The following is a 17500-nucleotide window of genomic DNA, read 5'->3' as shown; positions in this document are numbered from 1 at the left end:
AAATTTGCAAAAAAAAAAAATTTAAATAAATAAAGAGTCAATGCCCAATCTCAGAATCTAAGCAGGTTTGGGCCCAGTTAGTACTTGGATGGGAGACTGCCTGGAAATACCAATTATAGTGGCTGATCTTTAAATAGCCCTCTCTTTGCAGCCTCCTTTGCTTACTGCCATACCAGCCTGGCTATGCCCGATCTCGTCTGATCTCAGACGCTAAGCAGGTTTGGGCCTGGTTAGTACTTGGATGGGAGACGACCTGGGAATACCAGGTGCTGTAAGCTTTTAGGTTTCCTTCTCTACTTATATAATGCACTGGCGGTTATAGTGGCTGATCTTTAAATAGCCCTCTCTTTGCAGCCTCCTTTGCTTACTGCCATACCAGCCTGGCTATGCCCGATCTCGTCTGATCTCGGAAGCTAAGCAGGTTTGGGCCTGGTTAGTACTTGGATGGGAGACGACCTGGAAATACCAGGTGCTGTAAGCTTTTAGGTTTCCTTCTCTACTTATATAATGGACTGGCGGTTATAGTGGCTGATCTTTAAATAGCCCTCTCTTTGCAGCCTAGTACTTTTGGAATTTTTCAGTAATTATCTAATAATTTTGCATAAAAAAAATAAATAAATAAAAAGAGTCAATGCCCAGTCTTAGAAAACCGAAAGAGGTTTGGGCCTGGTTAGTACTTTTGGAAATTTTCACTAATTGTCTAATAATCTTGCAAAAAAAAAAAAATTAATAAATAAAGAGTAAATGCCCAATCTCAGAATCTAAGCAGGTTTGGGCCAATTAGTACTTGGATGGGAGACTGCCTGGAAATACCGATTATAGTGGCTGATCTTTAAATAGCCCTCTCTTTGCAGCCTCCTTTGCTTACTGCCATACCAGCCTGGCTATGCCCGATCTCGTCTGATCTCGGAAGCTAAGCAGGTTTGGGCCTGGTTAGTACTTGGATGGGAGACGACCTGGGAATACCAGGTGCTGTAAGCTTTTAGGTTTCCTTCTCTACTTATATAATGCACTGGTGGTTATAGTGGCTGATCTTTAAATAGCCCTCTCTTTGCAGCCTCCTTTGCTTACTGCCATACCAGCCTGGCTATGCCCGATCTCGTCTGATCTCGGAAGCTAAGCAGGTTTGGGCCTGGTTAGTACTTGGATGGGAGACGACCTGGGAATACCAGGTGCTGTAAGCTTTTAGGTTTCCTTCTCTACTTATATAATGCACTGGCGGTTATAGTGGCTGATCTTTAAATAGCCCTCTCTTTGCAGCCTCCTTTGCTTACTGCCGTACCAGCCTGGCTATGCCCGATCTCGTCTGATCTTGGAAGTTAAGCAGGTTTGGGCCTGGTTAGTACTTGGATGGGAGATGACCTGGAAATACCAGGTGCTGTAAGCTTTTAGGTTTCCTTCTCTACTTATATAATGCACTGGCGGTTATAGTGGCTGATCTTTAAATAGCCCTCTCTTTGCAGCCTAGTACTTTTGGAATTTTTCAGTAATTATCTAATAGTTTTGCATAAATATAAAAAATAAAAAAGAGTCAATGCCCAGTCTTAGAAAACCGAAACAGGTTTGGGCCAGGTTAGTACTTTTGGAAATTTTCAGTAATTATGTAATAAATTTGCAAAAAAAAAGAAATTAAATAAATAAAGAGTCAATGCCCAGACTTAGAAAACCGAAACAGGTTTGGGCCTGGTTAGTACTTTTGGAAATTTTCACTAATTGTCTAATAATCTTGCAAAAAAAAAAAAAAAAAAGAGTCAATGCCCAGTCTTAGAAAACCGAAACAGGTTTGGGCCTGGTTAGTACTTTTGGAAATTTTCACTAACAGTCTAATAATCTTGCAAAAAAAAAAAAAAAAAGAGTCAATGCCCAGTCTTAGAAAACCGAAAGAGGTTTGGGCCTGGTTAGTAATTTTGGAAATTTTCACTAATTGTCTAATAATCTTGCAAAAAAAAAAAAAAAAGAGTCAATGCCCAGTCTTAGAAAACCGAAAGAGGTTTGGGCCTGGTTAGTACTTTTGGAAATTTTCACTAATTGTCTAATAATCTTGCAAAAAAAAAAAAAAAAGAGTCAATGCCCAGTCTTAGAAAACCGAAACAGGTTTGGGCCTGGTTAGTACTTTTGGAAATTTTCACTAATAGTCTAATAATCTTGCAAAAACCTTGTTTTTGTTCAAGATAAGTATTTTGTTTCTAGTTTTTGTGTTATTTTTGTTATTTGTCCTCCCAACAGCTTTGCTGTTTGGGAGGGATCATTTTAGTTTTGTGTTTTTTTTGTTAAATGGACGGATTAACAGCTACAGACATGGATTTGGCAAAACAAACAAGGCAGCTAACTGAAAATGGACTGGATAAAAGACAACGAGAAAAGGATTACCCAGAAAGGAGACTCAAATGGATTTATGCAAAAGAAGCAACGGTAGTGATTGATTTGACGGAGGTACAAGATGGGAGAGCAGAGGACATTATAGAAGCATTGAAAGACAAGATCGAAGTGACTAGCATACTAGCGGTAAGACCAAAAATGATGAAACAATATGAAATTACATTGGAAAAGGAAGAAGATATTGAGAAACTGGAAGAAGGATTGATGATTAAAGGAAAGACTTGTGAAATTAAAAAGTTGAACAATAAGGATTTTGCTGTATCTTTCATGCATCTGCCTGCTTACCTGGAGGATGATGATATTTTAAAGAAGCTGGAGGGATGGGGGTGACTCCTATCTCACAGATCAAAAGGAGATTCTACCCGGGCACCCGCATTGAGGATGGAACGAGATTCCTGAGAGTACGGTTTCCAAATGAGGTGGCTTCTCTGCCCTACAGTACGAGAATGGAGACGGAAGAGGGACCTCAGTATTTCAGGGTGATACATAGCCAGCAGGTGAGAACCTGTAGGTTATGTATGAGCCCTGAACACATGATGAAGGACTGTCCGGACTTCAAATGCTTTAAGTACTCGGAAAGGGGACATTTCGCGAGGGACTGTAATGCGGTGAGGTGCCCGGACTGCAGGCTCGTGCTAAATAAGTGCGAGTGCTGGTTCGGAAAACCACATCAGGAGGAAGAGCAGGGGTGCGGGCAGATACATGAGGAAGACGGTGAAGAGGAGCTACACGAGAACATGGAAGGAACACAAAGAGAGAATACCGCAAGCACAGACGTTGAAGAGGAAAGTGAAAGGACTGGATTAACACAGTGCAGTGAGGAAACGGGGTCACTGATGGAAATAACTGATACTTTACAGATTGAACTGGAAAAGACAGAGGAGCAGGAGTGGTTCAGCGAGGATGGGAGAATGGACAAAGACAGTGAATGCATCGACGATGCCGGCACTACAGGAATCAATAAAAGAAGAAGACAAACTAAGGTAACAACAAATTTAGAGAAAGCCAAAAGAAAAGTATTAAAACAAGGATGTGAGGAAAAACAGGACAGTGGGGAAATGGTAAAGGAAGGAGAGGGAATGAACTGACAATATGGGGATTTTATGGCTTTTATTTTATTTTATGGTGCTGAAAATTGTGACTTTTAATGCTAGAGGACTAATGAATGTTTATAAATTTGAAAAGGTGAAGGAATTGTGTCAAAATGAAGATGTGATTTTATTGCAAGAGACAAACTGGAAAGAGAATGTTATGGAGGATATTAGAAAAAGATGGGAAGGGGAATTACTTGTTAATAATGAAGAGGAAAAAATGGGAGGAGGAGTGGCGGTTTTAATAAGAAAAGACAGAGGTATAAAGACAAAACTTATATATAATGATAAAAAAGGAAAATGTATGGTGGTAGAAATGGAAATGGAAGAAGACAAATTTGTTTTAGTGAACGTGCACGCTCCCAATGGAGAAAAAGAAAAGAAATTATACTTTAATGTTTTAGCTGATGTAATTGGAAAATGGGGGAAGGTGGTGATTGCAGGGGATTTTAACACTGTTTTTAGTAAAATGGATATGGCAAATGGGATGGTTTTTAAATCGGATGGGGGTAGAAAATAACTAAGGTCATTGATGGAAGAGAAAAATATGATTGATGTGTGGCGGGAAAGAAATGGAAAAAAGAAAGAATTTTCAAGAAGACAGTTGGTGGGGAATTTTATGTGCCAAACCAGAATAGACTATTTTTTAAGTACCAGAAATCTTGAATGTTTCATTGATGGAATATTTCACAAAGAAACGACCTTAAGCGATCACAAAATGGTTTTAATGACGATGGATTTTAAAAGACAAACAAAGGGACCTGGGGTGTGGATTTTAAACACTGAGGTTTTAAAGAATGAAAGTTTTAAAAAAGAAATCGAAATGATATTAGATGGGAGGAAAAAAGACCAGATGTATATGGAAGACAAAACGCAATGGTGGGAAAATGTTAAGTATGATATTAAGAAATATTCTATGAAGTACTGTAATTTATTACAAAATGTTAAAAGAACCAAGGAGAGAGAAATAAGGAGAACTCTAAAAGAGGAGTTAAATAAAAATGAAGTAGATGTGCAAAAAGTAATTGAAATAGAAAATACGTTGAGAAAAATAGAAGAGGGGAAATGCAAGGGTGCAATGTTGGGAAGCAAAGCAAAATATACGGTGGAAGGGGAAAAATGTAACAGATTCTTTTTTAATCTTGAGAAAAGCAGGGGGAGATCGGAAACAATTAAAGAACTTAAAAGTAGGAATGGACAGGTGGTCTCAGATACAGAGGGGATTTTAAAAGAAGTGAAATCATTTTATGAAGAACTTTTTAAGTCGGAGGGGGGAGATGAGGAAAAAAAGGAATATTTTGTTGCAACAGATAACAAGGAAAGTTGGCGAAGAGGATAAAAAAATATGTGAAAGGGAAATAGAAACTGAAGAGATCATACATGCCATAAATCAATTAAGAGTGAGGAAAAGCCCCGGAGTAGATGGTATTGGAAGTGAGTTTTACAAAGTTTTTAAAGACAAAGTAAGCGTGATTTTAAATGAAATTTTTGAAGAAGTTTTTAAAAATGAAAGAGTAAGCCCAAGAATGGGGCTAGGATTAATGAAAATAATATACAAGAAAAAAGGAGACAAAACTGAGCTGAAAAATTTTAGACCCATTACAATGCTAAACACTGATTTAAAAATTTTAGCCAAGGTCTTAGCAAACAGATTAAAAAATGTCATGCCAAATATAATAGAAACAAACCAAGTGTACGGAGTAAAGGCGAGAGATATAGCAGATGTTACTAGCAGCATTAGAGATATAGTAGGGTATATAAAAGAAAAGGGCAAAAGTGCTTATGTTATTAGTATGGATTTTGAAAAGGCTTTTGACAGAGTTGAACATGGCTTTTTATTTGCAGTTTTAAAGGAATTTGAGTTCGGGAATAATTTTATAAAATGGATTTCGGTTTTATACAGGGATATTTTTACAAAAGTAAAATGCAACGGTTTTTTAACTCAACCTTTTAAAGTTTTAAGATCCATAAGACAGGGGTGTCCTTTGTCGGCGCAATTGTACTCTTTAGTAGCAGAACCTTTAGGGCTTTTAATAAATAGAGAAAAAAGAATAAATGGAATACGAATGGAAGAGGGAGAAGAATTAAAGAAAATATTTCAATATGCTGATGACACGACAATTGTGGTTGAAAATGTAGAAAGTGTTAAAAGAGTGATGGAGAAAACAAAACTGTATTGTGAGGGTTCGGGTGCAAAAATAAATGAAGAAAAAACTGTATACATGAAATATGGAAGGGTGGAGGTTCTTACAGGGATCTGTAATTTTATGGAGGTGCAAGAAATAAAGATTTTAGGAATAATTGTAGCAAAGAATGAAAAGGAGGCTATGGACAGTATGTGGGAAGAGACGGTGGGAGGGATGGAAAGAAGACTGATTTTCTGGAGAAGCAGGTTTTTAAGTTTAAAGGGGAAAATTTTAGTTGTAAACATGCTAATGTTATCTAGAATGTGGTATACATTACATGTGATGCCATTGCCAGACTGGGTTTTAAAGAGAATAAAGAAATGTGTTTTAGAATTTTTATGGGACAAAAAGCCTCCAAGAATTGCATATTTTACACTGATAGGGAAACCGGGGGAGGGAGGGATGGGTTTGGTGGATGTAGAACAAAAAATGAAAAGCATGAGAGTAAAGGTGGTAAGAAAATATTTGGATGATACGAACAGAGCAGAGTGGAAGAGATTGATGGCTCTTTATTTAAATAAATGTGGGAATTTTAATTTGGGGGAAAATGTTTTATGGATGAAGCTTAAGAATTGGATGATGGAGGGGATCCCACGATTTTACAAAGAGGTTTTAAGCGCTTGGAGGCTTTTTTTAACAGAGGTGGATTTTAATCCGGAGGGGAGGGAAATGATTTTAAATCAACCTCTGTTTTTAAATGGAAAAATAAAGATGCAAGAGTATGATATCTATTTTAAGAAGTGGTTGCAAGTGGGATTTGTAAAGGTGAGGGATGTTTTATGGGAATTTAAAGAGGGATTTTTACCACTTCAAGTGATCATAGATGCAATGGATGAGGAGAAGGAGGACTTTAATATAAATGTTTTAAAAAGACAATACGAACAAGTAAAAAAAGCAATCCCAGGACAATGGCTGGATGAAATTATTAATGAGGGAGAAAAAGAAAAGAAAATGAGCGTGTTTCTAAAATGTAAAGACAATATGGTGAATTTTAATTTGGGGTCTGTTAAAATGTTTTGTGGGTTTTTTATAAATGGAGTTTTTAAAAAACCTCTTGCCAATCAGTTATGGATAAGGCATTTTAATGAAATCGAAGAGGAAGATATATGGAAGAACATGACATGGAAATGGTTGGATGCGGATTTAGAAAGTTTTGATTATTTTATTAGACAAAATGTGATTTTTACGGAAATGAGATTGTGTGCAATGCAGAAAGAAACTAATGCCCAATGCAGAGTTTGTAAAAAAGAAGAAGGAATTTTACATTTGTTTTTATTCTGTGAGAAGTTGAGCCCATTTTTTAAGGAATTAAAGGAAATAATCAAAGACTTAAGAGATAATGAGGTGGACTGCAACTGGAATAGATTTTTTATGTTGGGAATGGCAGAGAATACAGCAAACAAGAAACTAATTAATTTGTTTTTAATTTTGGCCAAAAAAGCTATATGGAAAAGAAGGAATATAGTCAAAAACAGAGATTTTACTGCAAACCTATGGTTGATTTTTAAACAGTTGGTTGAAGATTATGTAAAAATGCTGTACAGTTATTTTAAACTGGAAAACAAGATGGGGGATTTTTATGGAATTTTTACGAAGGAGGTTACATATATTTTAAAACAAAAGCACTTTTATATGCCAAAAGAAGATTAATGAACTTGATGAATTTGTGATTTTAGATGTTTTTGGTTTTTAGTGTTATGCATTTTTGGAAAAATGCTTTTGTGAAATGCTTTTGCATTTATGAAAATTTCCCTGTAACAGCTTTAATGTCTTGTACACAACTTGTATTTTGACTGATAGTCACTAATAGTCTAATAATCTTGCAAAAAATAAAAAAGAGTCAATGCCCAGTCTTAGAAAACCGAAACAGGTTTGGGCCTGGTTAGTACTTTTGGAAATTTTCACTAATAGTCTAATAATCTTGCAAAAAAAAAAAAAAAAAAAAGAGTCAATGCCCAGTCTTAGAAAACCGAAAGAGGTTTGGGCCTGGTTAGTACTTTTGGAAATTTTCACTAATTGTCTAATAATCTTGCAAAAAAAAAAAAAAAAAAAAGAGTCAATGCCCAGTCTTAGAAATCCGAAACAGGTTTGGGCCAGGTTAGTACTTTTGGAAATTTTCAGTAATTATGTAATAAATTTGCAAAAAAAAAAATTAAATAAATAAAGAGTCAATGCCCAGACTTAGAAAACCGAAAGAGGTTTGGGCCTGGTTAGTACTTTTGGAAATTTTCCCTAATTGTCTAATAATCTTGCAAAAAAAAAAAAAAAAGAGTCAATGCCCAGTCTTAGAAAACCGAAAGAGGTTTGTGCCTGGTTAGTACTTTTGGAAATTTTCACTAATTGTCTAATAATCTTGCAAAAAAAAAAAAAAAAGAGTCAATGCCCAGTCTTAGAAATCCGAAACAGGTTTGGGCCAGGTTAGTACTTTTGGAAATTTTCAGTAATTATGCAATAAATTTGCAAAAAAAAAAAAATTAAATAAATAAAGAGTCAATGCCCAATCTCAGAATCTAAGCAGGTTTGGGCCCAGTTAGTACTTGGATGGGAGACTTCCTGGAAATACCGATTATAGTGGCTGATCTTTAAATAGCCCTCTCTTTGCAGCCTCCTTTGCTTACTGCCATACCAGGCTGGCTATGCCTGATCTCGTCTGATCTCGGAAGCTAAGCAGGTTTGGGCCTGGTTAGTACTTGGATGGGAGACGACCTGGGAATACCAGGTGCTGTAAGCTTTTAGGTTTCCTTCTCTACTTATATAATGCACTGGCGGTTATAGTGGCTGATCTTTAAATAGCCCTCTCTTAGCAGCCTCCTTTGCTTACTGCCATACCAGCCTGGCTATGCCCGATCTCGTCTGATCTCGGAAGCTAAGCAGGTTTGGGCCTGGTTAGTACTTGGATTGGAGACGACCTGGGAATACCAGATGCTGTAAGCTTTTAGGTTTCCTTCTCTACTTATATAATGCACTGGCGGTTATAGTGGCTGATCTTTAAATAGCCCTCTCTTTGCAGCCTCCTTTGCTTACTGCCATACCAGGCTGGCTATGCCCGATCTCGTCTGATCTCGGAAGCTAAGCAGGTTTGGGCCTGGTTAGTACTTGGATGGGAGACGACCTGGGAATACCAGGTGCTGTAAGCTTTTAGGTTTCCTTCTCTACTTATATAATGCACTGGCGGTTATAGTGGCTGATCTTTAAATAGCCCTCTCTTTGCAGCCTAGTACTTTTGGAATTTTTCAGTAATTATCTAATAGTTTTGCATAAATAAAAAAAAAAAAAAAAAAAAGAGTCAATGCCCAGTCTTAGAAAACCGAAAAAGGTTTGGGCCTGGTTAGTACTTTTGGAAATTTTCACTAATAGTCTAATAATCTTGCAAAAAAAAAAAAAAAGAGTCAATGCCCAGTCTTAGAAATCCGAATCAGGTTTGGGCCAGGTTAGTACTTTTGGAAATTTTCAGTAATTTTGTAATAATCTTGCAAAAAAAAAAAAAAAGAGTCAATGCCCAGTCTTAGAAATCCGAAACAGGTTTGGGCCAGGTTAGTACTTTTGGAAATTTTCAGTAATTATGCAATAAATTTGCAAAAAAAAAAAATTTAAATAAATAAAGAGTCAATGCCCAATCTCAGAATCTAAGCAGGTTTGGGCCCAGTTAGTACTTGGATGGGAGACTTCCTGGAAATACCGATTATAGTGGCTGATCTTTAAATAGCCCTCTCTTTGCAGCCTCCTTCGCTTACTGCCATACCAGGCTGGCTATGCCTGATCTCGTCTGATCTCGGAAGCTAAGCAGGTTTGGGCCTGGTTAGTACTTGGATGGGAGACGACCTAGGAATACCAGGTGCTGTAAGCTTTTAGGTTTCCTTCTCTACTTATATAATGCACTGGCGGTTATAGTGGCTGATCTTTAAATAGCCCTCTCTTTGCAGCCTCCTTTGCTTACTGCCATACCAGCCTGGCTATGCCCGATCTCGTCTGATCTCGGAAGCTAAGCAGGTTTGGGCCTGGTTAGTACTTGGATGGGAGACGACCTGGGAATACCAGATGCTGTAAGCTTTTAGGTTTCCTTCTCTACTTATATAATGCACTGGCGGTTATAGTGGCTGATCTTTAAATAGCCCTCTCTTTGCAGCCTCCTTTGCTTACTGCCATACCAGCCTGGCTATGCCCGATCTCGTCTGATCTCGGAAGCTAAGCAGGTTTGGGCCTGGTTAGTACTTGGATGGGAGACGACCTGGGAATACCAGGTGCTGTAAGCTTTTAGGTTTCCTTCTCTACTTATATAATGCACTGGCGGTTATAGTGGCTGATCTTTAAATAGCCCTCTCTTTGCAGCCTCCTTTGCTTACTGCCATACCAGCCTGGCTATGCCCGATCTCGTCTGATCTCGGAAGCTAAGCAGGTTTGGGCCTGATTAGTACTTGGATGGGAGACGACCTGGGAATACCAGGTGCTGTAAGCTTTTAGGTTTCCTTCTCTACTTATATAATGCACTGGCGGTTATAGTGGCTGATCTTTAAATAGCCCTCTCTTTGCAGCCTCCTTCGCTTACTGCCATACCAGCCTGGCTATGCCCGATCTCGTCTGATCTCGGAAGCTAAGCAGGTTTGGGCCTGGTTAGTACTTGGATGGGAGACGACCTGGGAATACCAGGTGCTGTAAGCTTTTAGGTTTCCTTCTCTACTTATATAATGCACTGGCGGTTATAGTGGCTGATCTTTAAATAGCCCTCTCTTTGCAGCCTAGTACTTTTGGAATTTTTCAGTAATTATCTAATAGTTTTGCATAAATAAATAAAATAAAAAAAAAGAGTCAATGCCCAGTCTTAGAACACCGAAACAGGTTTGGGCCTGGTTAGTACTTTTGGAAATTTTCACTAATAGTCTAATAATCTTGCAAAAAAAAAAAGAGTCAATGCCCAGTCTTAGAAAACCGAAAGAGGTTTGGGCCTGGTTAGTACTTTTGGAAATTTCCACTAATAGTCTAATAATCTTGCAAAAAAAAAAAAAAAAAAAAGAGTCAATGCCCAGTCTTAGAAAACCGAAAGAGGTTTGGGCCTGGTTAGTACTTTTGGAAATTTTCACTAATTGTCTAATAATCTTGCAAAAAAAAAAAAAAAAAAAAAGAGTCAATGCCCAGTCTTAGAAATCCGAAACAGGTTTGGGCCAGGTTAGTACTTATGGAAATTTTCAGTAATTATGTAATAAATTTGCAAAAAAAAAAAATTTAAATAAATAAAGAGTCAATGCCCAATCTCAGAATCTAAGCAGGTTTGGGCCCAGTTAGTACTTGGATGGGAGACTGCCTGGAAATACCGATTATAGTGGCTGATCTTTAAATAGCCCTCTCTTTGCAGCCTCTTTTGCTTAATGCCATACCAGCCTGGCTATGCCCGATCTCGTCTGATATCGGAAGCTAAGCAGGTTTGGGCCTGGTTAGTACTTGGATGGGAGACGGCCTGGGAATACCAGGTGCTGTAAGCTTTTAGGTTTCCTTCTCTACTTATATAATGCACTGGCGGTTATAGTGGCTGATCATTAAATAGCCCTCTCTTTGCAGCTTCCTTCGCTTACGGCCATACCAGCCTGGCTATGCCCAATCTCGTCTGATCTCGGAAGCTAAGCAGGTTTGGGCCTGGTTAGTACTTGGATGGGAGACTGCCTGGGAATACCAGGTGCTGTAAGCTTTTAGGTTTCCTTCTCTACTTATATAATGCACTGGCGGTTATAGTGGCTGATCTTTAAATAGCCCTCTCTTTGCAGCCTAGTACTTTTGGAATTTTTCAGTAATTATCTAATGGTTTTGCATAAATAAATAAAAAAAAAAAAGAGTCAATGCCCAGTCTTAGAACACCGAAACAGGTTTGGGCCTGGTTAGTACTTTTGGAAATTTTCACTAATAGTCTAATAATCTTGCAAAAAAAAAAAAGAGTCAATGCCCAGTCTTAGAACACCGAAACAGGTTTGGGCCTGGTTAGTACTTTTGGAAATTTCCACTAATAGTCTAATAATCTTGCAAAAAAAAAAAAAAAAAAAAGAGTCAATGCCCAGTCTTAGAAAACCGAAAGAGGTTTGGGCCTGGTTAGTACTTTTGGAAATTTTCACTAATTGTCTAATAATCTTGCAAAAAAAAAAAAAAAAAAAAAGAGTCAATGCCCAGTCTTAGAAATCCGAAACAGGTTTGGGCCAGGTTAGTACTTATGGAAATTTTCAGTAATTATGTAATAAATTTGCAAAAAAAAAAAAATTAAATAAATAAAGAGTCAATGCCCAATCTCAGAATCTAAGCAGGTTTGGGCCCAGTTAGTACTTGGATGGGAGACTGCCTGGAAATACCGATTATAGTGGCTGATCTTTAAATAGCCCTCTCTTTGCAGCCTCTTTTGCTTACTGCCATACCAGCCTGGCTATGCCCGATCTCGTCTGATATCGGAAGCTAAGCAGGTTTGGGCCTGGTTAGTACTTGGATGGGAGACGGCCTGGGAATACCAGGTGCTGTAAGCTTTTAGGTTTCCTTCTCTACTTATATAATGCACTGGCGGTTATAGTGGCTGATCATTAAATAGCCCTCTTTTTGCAGCTTCCTTCGCTTACGGCCATACCAGCCTGAGCACGCCCTAGTGGAAGCAGGAAGTGGTACAGCTTGCAGGGGATATCAAACAACAAGTGTGGAGATTTGAAAATTGGAAACTGAAGCCTTGATGTTAAAAACAACCGTTTTAAAAAAGGGGAACTGGTTTGCGTTTAAGTCATTTAATCCCCAAACAGCATTTGCTGTTTGGGGATAAATACTTTCTGTACTGAGAAGGACATAACACGGTGTAACAAATGGAGAATGCAAAAGGCCAGGAGAAAAGGAACACAAGAGAAATGGACGGAGAGCTGGGCCAAAGAAAAAGGCATTATGAAAAGAGGCTCACAGTGCTGGTGGAAATAGAAGGAGAAGATAGACTAACAATGATGGAGATACTGAAGAAAGTAAGAGAAGAATGTGGAGTGGTGATCGGATGTAGATTCAAAACACCGAAAGAATATGAGTTGACAATGGAGGAGGACAAAGGAAAGAAGAAATTGTTGGACGGGCTTAAGATAAAGAATAGTCGGGTGATGGCGAAAGAGGTAGACTGTATGGAGATGGTGGTCTCGTTCCTTGGGTTACCAATGTACATACAGGATGAAGAGATACTAAGAAAGCTGTCAGAATGGGGAGTTAAAGCGGCCTCAAGTGTTAGAAGGAGAATGTGGCCGGGGACGGATATCGCTGATGGAACAAGATTTTTAAAGGTAAAGTTCAATGAGGTGGTAAAATCACTGCCGTATTCAACAAAGTTTGAGACATTAGGAGGGACTGAGCACTTCAGAGTAATACATGATAGGCAAGTGAAAGTCTGTCGCCTGTGCATTCAGCCAGGCCATATTGTAAGAGACTGTCCAAGCTTCAGATGTTTTAAATGTCAAAAGCAAGGCCATTACGCGAGAGAGTGCAAGGAAGAGAACTGCAATATGTGCAATATGCGACCTGGATTATGTGTGTGTGAAACCCCAGCAGAGATAGGTGAGAGAAACAGCAATGGGAAGGATTCGAATCAGTATGAAGTGGATGAGGAGGTGGAGATCGAAGGAGAGGTAGGTGAAATGACTGGACAAGAAGAGAGAAGTGATGTATGGAGTTGGGAAGAAAGAACAACGGAGTGGAGAGCGATTGTGGATGTGAGTGATCAAGAGGAGGATGCTTCAGGGAGGAGATGGAGAGAGAGAGAGAAAAAAAAGGAAGAGAAGGAAGCGGAACCTGGAAAAAAGATGGAAAGGAACGTCTTGGAGTGTGAAGACAGAGAAGGGGAGGGAATGAAAGCTGATGGCAAGAGTCAGGAGGGTGACAATGCGAAAAGGCAAGAAGAAGTGTTGCAGGCGGAGAGAGCTGGAGGGAAGAGAGAGGTGCCAGAAAATCCGGTGACAATTGAGGACGAGGAAATGGACACAAGCAAAAGGGAAAGGGTGCAGAAGAAAAGAAAGAAGAAACAAATAGAGGAGCACACGACAGAAAGTAAGTGTCTGGAATTAACAAAATGAGGATGATTCTGTTAAAAACGACAATACTTGCTATGTGGGGCTTTATGAACATTGCCTGTTTGAATAGCAATGGTTTAAGAGATGTAAATAAGTTTGAGAAGGTGAAGGGTTTGTTAAAAGCTGAAATATTCTGTTTGCAAGAAACACATTGGTCTGATGATATAATGGACAACATAAGGAAGAGGTGGGAAGGGGAAATTTTTGTGAATCATGGGAACGCAAAATCCTGCGGCGTGGCAACTCTTATAAAAGGAGATGTATTGAATAATGTGAAGCAAGTATACAAGGATGGTAATGGAAGACTGTTAGTGACTGAATTTGTGTTCCAAAATGAATGTTTCAGGCTGATAAACATTTATGCACCTAATATTGAAAACGAAAGAAAAGAAATATTTAAAGAAATTAAGCCGTTATGTAAAGGCAACTTTATTATAGTTGGGGATTTCAACGTATGGTGCACGAGACTGGATGCATCAAGTAGCGCAAACTTTAAATCAGATGCATCCAGGAAATATCTAACTGAATGGATGCAAGATGACGATATAGTTGATGTATGGAGGGAAGGAAATCCCTACAAAAAAGACTTCTCTAGAAGACAATTGGTGATGGGTGTTTTAAAACAGAGCAGAATAGATTTATGTTTAACCAAAAGGGAAATGTTAAAATATGTAAAAAATGTGAAATATAAGTTTGTGGGAATAAGTGACCATGCTATGATGATGGTTAAGATGGATGTAAACGGGGTGGAGAGGGGGGGAGGAATGTGGTGTTTGAATGCAGACTTGCTAAAAGAAGAGACATACAAAGAAAATATAAAAAAATGTATAGATTATGAAATGCAAAATGTGTTATTTGATGAAAATGTATGTGAGTGGTGGGAAAAAATGAAAGGGACAATTAAAAAAAGAAGTATTAGATATGCAAAACAAAGGGATTTTATGAGAAGGAGTAAAATTGAGGATATGCAAAATGAATTGAAGAGGGAAGCAGAAAAAATAGAAGGTAATCCTGAGCAAGACAAAGAACGCTTTATGCAAATAAAAGCAGAAATAGAAGAGTATGAAAAAGAAAAAAGTAAGGGTGCAATAATAAGGAGTAGAGCACAGTATGCATTAGAGGGAGAACGAAGCACGAAGTTCTTTCTAAACTTAGAAAAGAAAAAACAGAGGAAAAAGCATATAACAGAGCTGGAAAATGAAAAAGATGAGAAGATTACTGATTATGTGGGGATAATAAGAGAAGTAGAAATATTTTATAAAAAGCTATTTAAGAAAGAAGGGGTAAAACGGGAGTGTGTGGATGAAGTTTTAAATACTGTGAGTAAAAGGTTAAGTGAAAACGAGAAAAATATATGTGAGAGTGATATAACTATCGAAGAAATAAAAGAAGCAATAAAACAGACAAAAAAGAACAAAAGCCCAGGCTCAGATGGCTTAACGCATGAGTTTTACAAGACCTTTGAAGAGATTGTATCACCAATATTGTTGAAGGTTTATAGGAGTATGGAAGAGAGAGGGGAAATGCCAGAGTCTATGGGGTTAGGAGTAATTACAATACTATATAAAAATAAAGGAAGTCCACTTAAGCTAGGGAATTATAGACCATTGAGTCTTCTAAACACAGATTATAAAATATTGACAAAAGTGCTGGCAAATAAGATAAAAGAGGTAGTAGGATCAATAGTATCATTAAGCCAAGCCTATAGCATAAATGGTAGAGACATTACAGACACAATTTGCACAATAAGAGACGTAGTAGAAGGGATGGGGAAAGATGGGAAAGGGGGATTGGTTTTATCTATAGACTTAAATAAGGCATTTGACAGGGTGGAACACAGCTTTATAGAACAGACAATGGGGAGATTTGGGTTTGGAGAGAGGATGCAAAAGTGGATAAAAATAATATATGGAAATGCTAAAAGTTGTGTTAAAGTTAATGGGATGTTAACTGACCCCTTCCCTTTAGAGAGGTCAGTACGGCAAGGTTGTCCGTTGTCTGCAATATTATATTCAATAACAGCCGAGCCGCTGGCGACACTAATAAAAAAAGATAAGGAAATTAAAGGTATTCAAATACCAAAGGGGGGATTTAGTGTAATACACCAATATGCAGATGATACAACTTTTACAGTTAGGGATATAGAGAGTATAAATAAAATAAGAAAACAGATAGAAAAATATGGGGAAGCGTCAGGTGCAAAAATAAATGTTGATAAATCTGAAATAATGAGTATAGGAGGAGTAAGGGTTGAAGGGTCAGATATTCCATTCAGAATAACGAAAGACTTTATAAAAATTTTAGGGGTAAACGTAGGAGAGAATGCAAAAGAGGCAAGGGATGCAACATGGTCAGGGGTGCTAAACAAAATCAAGCAAGTGTTACAGTATTGGAGACTAAGGGAATTAAGACTAAGAGGGAAAGTTGTGGTGGTTAATTCTTTATTGTTATCTAAATGTAATTATGTGTTGGGAGCAATTGATTTACCAGACTGGGTGTTAAATGGAATAAAAGAGGCTGTGAATAATTTTGTATGGGGTGGGAAAAGAGCAAAAATATCAGCAAAAACATTAATAGCAGATTATAGTGAGGGGGGGTTAAATTTGGTAGATTTAGATGTGAAAAGGAAGGCAATAAGAGTTAAGACAGTCAAAAAATATTTATGTGGTAAAGCAGAATATGGTTGGAAGGGGTATATGAGAAAATATTTAAATGAAAGTGGTGGATGTGGTGAAGAGGGAGTGTTTATGGTTTTAAAAAAGCCAATGATTGAAAAGTTGCCGTTGTTTTATCAAGAAGTGTTTACTGCATGGGCTGAATTTGTGATAAATGTAAACTATGAATGTGAAAACATAAATCAAATACACAATCAGCCAATTTTTATGAACCCAAGAATAAGGAGGGGAGGGAAAATGCTCTACAACAGGCTGTTCATGAGAGCGGGGGTAAGGAAAGTAAAGGACTTGGCCTATGAATATGTAAAGGGTTTCTTACCAAATAGGGCAATATATGATTGTGTGGTGGGGTGGGATGATACAATTGACAAAGCAAAAGTGGATGGTGAGTTTGAAAACATTAAAACAAGCCTGCCTGAAAAGTGGGTAGAAGGGATTGAAAGAGAAACTGTTAAAGTGGGAGATTGGGGAATGCCTGAAATGTATATTGTGGAAAATGGGAGAAAAAAGTTTTTGATGGAGATAAATGTGAAAACTATATACCAAATGATGGTCAGAAAGGAAATCAAAGTGCCTGCATCAGAGGCGGTATGGCCAAGACTCTTTCCTGATATGAAGGTAAAGACAATATGGAGAAACTTAAATGTCAAATACAATGGACTGGACTGTGAGAATTTGGACTTTAAGCTACGACACAACAGAATTTATACAAAGGTGGTAATTCATCAAATGAACAAAAATGTGAGTAGAGAATGTGATGTATGTGAGACAGAGGCTGAAACCTTGATGCACATCTTCTTTGAGTGCAAGGAACTTGAGGAGTTTCATGCAAAAATGAAAAAACTGATAAAAGATGGAATAGGAAAGGAGTTTGCAGAGGATGAATGGAAAAAATTGTTTTTATTTGGAGAATGTACAAATTATAAAGATAGAAATGTGAATTTTTGGAATTTGATTTTGAGTAATGCAAGATATGCAATATGGGTGAGGAGGAATATGGCATACTTTGAGAGAAAGAAAGTAGATGTGATTGGAATGTTCAAGAGTATTGTTAGAAAGAGTGTGTATATTATGTGGAAATACCTAAGCAAAGAAGAATTTGAAAAAGC

General features: G+C 37.8%; 12 non-coding genes and 4 pseudogenes across 12 annotated transcripts; all 16 read left to right on the top strand.

Annotated features, from left to right (window-relative positions):
- The first annotated feature begins 159 nt into the window (after positions 1-159).
- On the top strand, positions 160-278 carry LOC132153756 (5S ribosomal RNA; annotated as a pseudogene).
- Positions 279-362: 84 nt separating this feature from the next.
- Positions 363-481, top strand: LOC132153640 (5S ribosomal RNA). Its single transcript, XR_009436948.1, has one exon. It is a non-coding gene; the product is annotated as a 5S ribosomal RNA (ribosomal RNA).
- A 381-nt stretch (positions 482-862) lies between these two features.
- On the top strand, positions 863-981 carry LOC132153488 (5S ribosomal RNA). Its single transcript, XR_009436804.1, has one exon. It is a non-coding gene; the product is annotated as a 5S ribosomal RNA (ribosomal RNA).
- An 84-nt stretch (positions 982-1065) lies between these two features.
- Positions 1066-1184, top strand: LOC132153487 (5S ribosomal RNA). The gene has a single exon (XR_009436803.1). It is a non-coding gene; the product is annotated as a 5S ribosomal RNA (ribosomal RNA).
- Positions 1185-1268: 84 nt separating this feature from the next.
- On the top strand, positions 1269-1387 carry LOC132153822 (5S ribosomal RNA; annotated as a pseudogene).
- Positions 1388-8268: 6881 nt separating this feature from the next.
- On the top strand, positions 8269-8387 carry LOC132153713 (5S ribosomal RNA). The gene has a single exon (XR_009437019.1). It is a non-coding gene; the product is annotated as a 5S ribosomal RNA (ribosomal RNA).
- An 84-nt stretch (positions 8388-8471) lies between these two features.
- On the top strand, positions 8472-8590 carry LOC132153609 (5S ribosomal RNA). The gene has a single exon (XR_009436918.1). It is a non-coding gene; the product is annotated as a 5S ribosomal RNA (ribosomal RNA).
- An 84-nt stretch (positions 8591-8674) lies between these two features.
- On the top strand, positions 8675-8793 carry LOC132153615 (5S ribosomal RNA). The gene has a single exon (XR_009436924.1). It is a non-coding gene; the product is annotated as a 5S ribosomal RNA (ribosomal RNA).
- Positions 8794-9384: 591 nt separating this feature from the next.
- Positions 9385-9503, top strand: LOC132153773 (5S ribosomal RNA; annotated as a pseudogene).
- An 84-nt stretch (positions 9504-9587) lies between these two features.
- Positions 9588-9706, top strand: LOC132153671 (5S ribosomal RNA). The gene has a single exon (XR_009436977.1). It is a non-coding gene; the product is annotated as a 5S ribosomal RNA (ribosomal RNA).
- An 84-nt stretch (positions 9707-9790) lies between these two features.
- On the top strand, positions 9791-9909 carry LOC132153486 (5S ribosomal RNA). The gene has a single exon (XR_009436802.1). It is a non-coding gene; the product is annotated as a 5S ribosomal RNA (ribosomal RNA).
- Positions 9910-9993: 84 nt separating this feature from the next.
- LOC132153537 (5S ribosomal RNA) lies at positions 9994-10112 on the top strand. Its single transcript, XR_009436849.1, has one exon. It is a non-coding gene; the product is annotated as a 5S ribosomal RNA (ribosomal RNA).
- Positions 10113-10196: 84 nt separating this feature from the next.
- LOC132153485 (5S ribosomal RNA) lies at positions 10197-10315 on the top strand. Its single transcript, XR_009436801.1, has one exon. It is a non-coding gene; the product is annotated as a 5S ribosomal RNA (ribosomal RNA).
- A 699-nt stretch (positions 10316-11014) lies between these two features.
- On the top strand, positions 11015-11133 carry LOC132153807 (5S ribosomal RNA; annotated as a pseudogene).
- Positions 11134-11217: 84 nt separating this feature from the next.
- LOC132153466 (5S ribosomal RNA) lies at positions 11218-11336 on the top strand. The gene has a single exon (XR_009436782.1). It is a non-coding gene; the product is annotated as a 5S ribosomal RNA (ribosomal RNA).
- Positions 11337-12034: 698 nt separating this feature from the next.
- On the top strand, positions 12035-12153 carry LOC132153666 (5S ribosomal RNA). Its single transcript, XR_009436972.1, has one exon. It is a non-coding gene; the product is annotated as a 5S ribosomal RNA (ribosomal RNA).
- Positions 12154-17500: the final 5347 nt, after the last annotated feature.

Source organism: Carassius carassius, chromosome 11 (genome assembly GCF_963082965.1).
Source record: "Carassius carassius chromosome 11, fCarCar2.1, whole genome shotgun sequence".
In the NCBI taxonomy this organism is placed as follows: Eukaryota; Metazoa; Chordata; class Actinopteri; order Cypriniformes; family Cyprinidae; genus Carassius; species Carassius carassius.
Note: the sequence above shows the minus strand (reverse complement) of the source record. Positions and strands in the feature narration are given on the sequence as shown.